The 6000-nt window shown below is 39.6% G+C and overlaps 1 protein-coding gene across 1 annotated transcript in view; it reads left to right on the top strand.

Annotated features, from left to right (window-relative positions):
• Window positions 1–553: 553 nt before the first annotated feature.
• The window catches only part of MID1 (midline 1), a 603969-nt gene continuing 598522 nt past the window's right edge, over window positions 554–6000 (top strand). Inside the window, exon 1 of the mRNA XM_059911918.1 lies at window positions 554–575. The gene's annotated coding sequence lies outside the window, so the exon portion shown is untranslated. The remainder of the gene's footprint in view (window positions 576–6000) is intronic.

Raw genomic sequence — 6000 nt, 5'->3', positions numbered from 1 at the left:
CGAAATAAACAGTCTTTATGGCCTCTTCGTCTTCCCTCTCATCTTTTCTTCCCCCAACCCTCATCTGCAAGGCTTTCAGGCTCCTAGTTTCTCATGAAAATGTTGAATCAGAATGCTGCTCTTTTCTTCGGTATCGTCCATAATCTACAGTTCACAATAATAGTAATGACTGTTGTTAACTGTGTACTTCTGACCTGGGCACTACTATGCTAGGCGTTTTTTGTAATAAACTTTTAAAATTAGAGTAGTTTCAGATCTACAGAAAAGTTGCAGAGCCATACAGAGAATTCCCATACACTGCACACTCCGTTTGCCCTATGACTAACGTCTTATATGAGCATGGTGCATTTGCACAAGCAATAAACCAATTTTGATACATTAATATTAAGTAACTTTCATTCTTGATTTGAATTTTGTTAGTTTTTACCTAGTGTCCTTTTTCTATTCCAGGATCCCTTCCAGGAGGCCACATTACAGCGGATCATCCTGTCTCCTTGGGCTTCTCTTGGCTGTGACAGTTTCTCAGGCTTTCCTTGTTTTTCAAGACCTTGACAGTTTGGAGGAGGACTGGTCAGGTATGTTGTAGAATATCCCTCAACTGGGATCAGTCTGATGTAATGCATTAGTTGTTTACTCTGATGGCTAAGCTTCAGTGTTGGTATAAATTATTCATTTCATCGTTACAGATGAAAATATTGAGGCACAGAGAGGTCAAGGAACTTCCCCAAAGTCACACAGCTAGCAAATGACAGAAGCAGTGATCAAACTCAAGGTTGACATGACCTCATGCCACACACTTACTTGGCCTCCCCAGCTCCTATCTGCTGGATTCTTGACATTGAAATAGCTCCCTTCAAGGCTACCAGGGTGATCCTTTTTGTAGCTGTTCTTGCATACAGTTTTAAACAATTTCCTGGTATGTTTAATTAGGTTCGAACATTTCTCCAGTCAGTTATTTGCTGAACTATTTGTGTCGCTTCAGTGGCTGCTTTCTTAGGGCGCTTGGTTAATCCAGAAGGAACGTCACTAGAAAGTATTCAAGAACCTGTGTTTTCTAGGCGTGGTTCTCAAACTGTGCTCACCTGGCGTCCAGGATGGTCACCTGGACTGCTCGTTAAACACGCACTTCGCCGGGGTAGGATGACCACCTGGCCTGGTTTGCCCAGAACTGACCCGTTCCCAGGATGTGGTGCTAAAACCCAAACCGGGACAGTCCAGGCAATCCAGGATGGTTTGTCACCCTACCACAGCGTTCCTGGGACTTGCTCGGGCCCAGCAATCTGCTTTTAAACAAACTGTGCAAGGGGTTATTCTGTTAAACATACGGAAGTTGGAGATCCACTGCGTCGGATATGGGAATGAATTGCTGACATTGCTGGGGACGGGTTTCTGGAGATACTGAGAAAACCTCGATTTCCATCTGTTTTGGTACGTTTGATTCTGCCTGGAGTTGAAGTAGAATAATATCACCCAGCCTCCAGCCCTGATAACATCAGTGGGCTGCTTTTGCCCTCTAGGTAAGAAATACGCACTACTTCTCCAGTTCCACCTTTGAGCTGAGGAATGATGGGAGGTCTTAAAAGATGTAAGGTCTTTAGGAGGTCGTTATGTATCAGTTGTGATTAATGAATCTGTATTAACCTGCGACGGTGGTTCTCAACCTTGGCGGCTCAGTAGAATGCCCAAGGAGAGGTGAAAAATCCTAATGCCCAGGTTCACCCCAGACCAACTTCGCCAGAATCCCTGGGATGGGAACCCAGGCACCAGTAATTTTATAATTGGAGAACCGTGGCTCTAAAGCAGTACTGTCCAGTAAAAATAATACATGAGGTGTTATTTTCTAGCAGTCATATTTTTAAAAAGTAAGAGAGAAGCACATGAATTTTAAGAATGTATTAAATTTAACTCAGCATATCTGAAATTTTAACCTGTAATCATTCTAAAAAATTATCAATGACATATGTTGCATGCATTTTTTCACGACAGGTCTTTGAAATCTGGTGTGTATTTTACACGTTAGAGCACTTTCTCGATTCAGATAGTAAATTTTCATCAGAAATACTTGATCTGTCTTTAGATTCATATATCTGAGTTGTTCCCAACATATTTAGAAGTATTCCAGTAATGGAATCAAGTATTAGCTTTTAAATTCACATTTTAATAATTAAACTAAAAGCAGTTTCTCAGTCTCACTAATCACACGTCGGGTGAATAGACAAGTGGCTAATAGCTTTTGTAGCGGGTAGCGCGGATCTAGGCCAGTGCTTCTCAAACTTGAATTTGTACATACAAATCACCAGGCGATGTGGTTAAAATCTAGGTTGTGATTCAGGAGATGTGGGGTGGGGCCTGAGACTCTGCATCTCTAACAAGCTCCCAGGTGATGCTGGTGCTTTGCTTTGCTGGTGCTTTGCTGGTGCTGGTGACCACACTTTGAGTAGCCGGGGACTACAGTAATCTTGAATGAGGGCTGCCTCAACTGATTTCTCCACTTGCTTAGTGGTATTCTCTCATTTCAAAGGCTAAGAAATGTGTGTTGGTATGAATATATACGAAACAGACAGGTAGGCATACATACACACGTTATGTATCTGAAGTATACATAGGTGTGTGTGTGTGTGTGTGTGTGTATGTATGTATATATATATATATATTATATATATATATATATATAATGTCTGATCGTGTCTAGACACAGAAATAAGCTCCGCAAAGAGAAGGAACACTTGAGTACTACATGTGTTATTTGTCTTCTTCACTTTCTTTCACATTCAACTTGATCTTCTTTGGTTCACTGGAACTGAACAACAGCTGAACGTTTAATCTTGATTTAAGTCCCTATATTCCTTTGTTTGCTTTTTTAAATGAGTGCAGTAGGTTTCTGCATTGTGTTTCAGTGTTTGAAGTTATTTAAAAAGTATTTGATGACCCAGGCTCTCTGTGGTTTTGTGTACAGTGCAGAGTAAATCCCAGTTCCATTTGCTTCCCTTGTGCTTGTACGTGGAAATTGTGTGCCTCAGTCCTTGTATTTATTTCTACAGATGATTTTTATTCTTTTCTAGACATCAGTATGGAAAGGTTATGTATTACTTTTGAAGTGTTGTTTCAACATGTATTTAATTATTCAATTCAGTTGGTTCCTCTGAGCCAAAGCTTATTTGAGCCAAAGCTGATTTAACTCCTATGCCAGGTTCCAAAAAACAGATAACAACAACAAAAAATCCAAAAAACAAAAACTAAAATTGAGTTCTCTTTTTGAGGATTTATAATCTGAGAAAGTTATCTGAGTATAAATAGCAACGAAAATCATAGTGAAATTGGAGGAATTGGTCATGCTTCTCCCTTTATTGTCCTTTAGTTTCTTTCTGAACTCAGACAAAGGAAGATAGGAAGAACGTAGCTATTAAAAACTTCGGGGGGGAAATCCACAGGATAACCCATTAAAATTGAAGGAAATAAAATGAGGAATAATAATTGGGTCTCTCAAAGCGGGAAGTTTTTACTTCAATCCTAATTTTAATTGTATTATCTACTATTGGTCATGTGAAGTGGGGAAGTTCTTTTTCTTTATGGGATAGATTCTTTATTCTGTATACCCTTACACATCCCAACAGTTATAGACCCCAATAATTATAAGGTATGGCATCATCCATGAAAATGGCTATTAATTCAAAAGCTTAATTCACTGGGCTAGATTCAAGAGGAGTCAAAAGTCCCAAGGGAAATCAAGGTGGAGCTGAATATTAAATGAATGTTCTCTTTATTTTTGTTTTAACTGTATGGGTATCTCTGGGTCAAGTTAGGAGTATGCTACATTTTTTATTTCCTGTGCATCAAACTGCATTTAATTATAGCTAATAATAATAGTTAATATTCATTAACTGCTTAAAATGTCAGGACCTTAATTACTTTATTTGCATTATTTTATTCTCATAATAACTTCATGATGTAGGTACTGTCAAAGTATTTTTAAAGAGCTAAAAACAGGAGTCTCACACAAATAGAGAATGAATGCATGTCAAGAATTTACTCAACTCATTAATAACGGGAACCCTAAGAGGGTTAAGATGATGCCAAGAGCATTTTGAAGAATTTGGTATTTATAGACATTTTGAGGGGAAAAACAGTGTGTTGGAATAATATTGCTAGGATAGATTCAAAACTGGTTAACATGCTACAGGGCAATAAAACTACAACCTTTGAGGTTATCTTTACCACTGGACAAAAATCTATGAATTAACATATGACTTCAGAGCATATGAATTCTAATCAAATAAAAGAAAGTCAAACACAAGTACATTCCCTGGGTAATTAACTCTTCAGTAGGCAGGTTAGTACCCCTGTAAGATTTTTTTTTTTAACATCTTTATTGGAATATAATTACTTTACAATGGTGTGTTAGTTTCTGCTTTGTAACAAAGTGAATCAGCTATACATATACATATATCCCTATATCTCCTCCCTCTTGCGTCTCCCTCCCACCCTCCCTATCCCACCCCTCTAGGTGGTCACAAAGCACCGAGCTGATCTCCCTATGCTACGTGGCTGCTTCCCACTAGCTATCTATTTTACATTTGGTAGTGAATATATGTCCATGCCACTCTCTCACTTCGTCCCAGCTTACCCTTCCCCCTCCCCGTGTCCTCAAGTCCACTGAGAGAGGGTTTGGAAACTGGTATTCTAACTGGATATTTTGGGGGCTTTTATTGGCAAAGACTATTCAGATGATAATAATATTTTGACCATTTTTTTCCTCTTTTTAAAAAGAAACCTCATTATCCTTTGCCCATTAAAACACCTGTCATTAAGGAGAATGCTTCTCAATTGGCTTCTTACGGATGGGGGTAGGGCTTGCACTGAAACATCATGCATATAATCCTTGCCCTTGACCACCAGCACACACCTGAGAACTGGCTGGCTAGGGGAGTTAGACTTTGAAGTCCTGAAATTGGCTTTTCCTTGGAACAAAGCAAAATATGTTCATGCAGAATCTAAATTCATGAACCCTAGTCTATAATCAACTCAGCTACCCAGCTTAGATCACAGAGAGCTAATACATGCCTTTTAGGTGCAATTTGAATGAAGATATTATCTCTAAAATCTAGATTTTAGTGAGAGAGGAAGAGAGGAAGAGAGAAGGAGATGATATTAATTAAAGGTAAAGTTAAATTTTGTATCCATTGAGAAGACCAGCAACCAGATTTAAAGGTTAAATCATGGGGGTAGCAGGTGGGAGGAGCGTTCGGATATGGGAACGTGGCAGCATGGATGGGCTCCACTCCTTTCCTTGCTACGCCCAACTCTGATGTACTTGCCTCCCTTGAGCCAAGCAGTTGCCAAGAAGTGGGTCACTAGAGTGGGTGAGACCTTGGGGTCTGTTGGGGCACTGGGAGCTGGAGAGACCTAGGCTGGACTACTGCACACGGGTCACCTGACGATGACTGGTGGGTGGCAGATCCCAGCTTGGTGTTCAGAATGCATGATGATCCCACTCGAGTGTTCTGGGTTTATGTGATCCCCATGAGTAATAAAAGAAGACAGGTATAAGAACTAGCAACGGTCATGTGACCAGTTGTAGAAATGAGGATTGTATTAAGGCATTTTTCTTCCAGTTTTGATATGGATATCTGTATATATCAATAAAATGTGTCCTTCCCTTTGTTATGTAATATAAGGATTGAGTTAAACCTGTATTTCAATTTTTAAATTGCACAGTAGGAAAGAGCTATTGTGACTGAACTGGAAGACAACCATCAACCATTTATGGATAAAATAACAAACAGGACTTGGTGGCTCCACTTGGGGGGAAAGCTTGAGTGAGTTTGCAGTGGATAGGGAATCATTGCATCAAGTAGAACAGTAGCATTATGTTGTTTATTTGGAAGTTACAAATGGGTAAAGGGAGACTGTATGGATGCTACATTGACCAAGGGGTGGAATGTGGTGGCTTAGCCACGGTCAAGTACAATAGGTATCACTACCTCCCCTTCTAAGATCTCT

Source organism: Balaenoptera ricei, chromosome X (assembly GCF_028023285.1).
Source record: "Balaenoptera ricei isolate mBalRic1 chromosome X, mBalRic1.hap2, whole genome shotgun sequence".
Classification (NCBI taxonomy): domain Eukaryota; kingdom Metazoa; phylum Chordata; class Mammalia; order Artiodactyla; family Balaenopteridae; genus Balaenoptera; species Balaenoptera ricei.
The sequence above is the reverse complement of the archived record's forward strand: the minus strand, read 5'-3'. Positions and strand labels throughout refer to the sequence as shown.